Genomic DNA, 1208 nt, shown 5'->3' on the forward strand with positions numbered 1-1208 from the left:
ACACAGGTCACTGAGGCTCTGCTAACATTAAAAAAAGCTTTATCTACATATAATTCATATACTATACAATTCACACATTTAAAGTATAGAATGCAATGGCTTTTAGTTATAAATAGATATGTGTAGCCATTACCATGGTCAATTTTAGAATATATTCATCATCTCCAATGAAATTCCATATGCTAGCTATCCCCCACCCCTAAGCAATCACTAATCTACTTTCTATCTGTACAGCGTTGCCTATTCTGGAAATTTCAAATAAATGCAATAATATAAATTGTGGCCTTTTGTGGCTGGTTTCTATCACTCTGCATAATGTTTTCAATGTTTTTCCATATGGTAGTATATATCAATACTTCGTGACTTTTTATAGACAGATAGGGAGGCCTGGCAATGCTGCGGTTCATGGAGTCACAAAGAGTCGGACACGACTGAGTGACCGAATTGAACTGAATAGGCCTTTGTATGAATATACCACACTTTGTTACCCATTCATTCTATTAACTTTTAATCAGCCTTTTTTTCCTCTCTGTGATTCATTTTGGATAGTTTCTATTGTTATTTCTTTCACTTCACTGATATTTTCTCCTGTACTGTCTAATCTGCTATTAGGCCCAGTTAGTGAATTTTTTATTTCAAATATTGTATTTTTCACCTATTCATTTAAAATATATTTTAAAATATTTTAAAATATATAATTTACTCTTCCCTTCTGTGGCCATCGCTGAAGCACCAGTGGCCAAAATGAAGTTCAATTCCTTTGTGACTTCTGACCGAAGCAAGAGTAGAAAAATGCATTTCAATGCACCTTCCCACATTCGCAGGAAAATTATGTCTTCTCCTCTTTCTAAAGAGCTAAGATAGAAGTACAATGTTCGATCCATGCCCACCCAAAAGGATGATGAAGTTTGGGTTGTACGAGTGCACTACAAAGGGCAGCAAATTGGCAAAGTGGTCCAGGTTGACAGGAAGAAATACGTCATCTACATTGAACGAGTGCAGCAGGAGAAGGCTAATGGCACAGCTGTCCATGTGGGCATTCACCCCAGCAAGGTGGTTATCACCAGACTAAAACTGGACAAAGATCGCAAAAAGATCCTCGAACGTAAAGCCAAATCTGGCCAAGTAGGAAAGGAAAAGGGCAAATATAAGGAAGAAACAATTGAGAAGATGCAGGAATAAAGTCATCTTGTCTACAGCTTTCATTA

At 36.9% G+C, this 1208-nt stretch overlaps 1 pseudogene; it reads left to right on the top strand.

Annotated features, from left to right (window-relative positions):
* The first annotated feature begins 744 nt into the window (after positions 1 to 744).
* On the top strand, positions 745 to 1208 carry LOC136154042 (large ribosomal subunit protein uL24 pseudogene; annotated as a pseudogene).

This window comes from Muntiacus reevesi, chromosome X (assembly GCF_963930625.1).
Source record: "Muntiacus reevesi chromosome X, mMunRee1.1, whole genome shotgun sequence".
Lineage (NCBI taxonomy): Eukaryota > Metazoa > Chordata > Mammalia > Artiodactyla > Cervidae > Muntiacus > Muntiacus reevesi.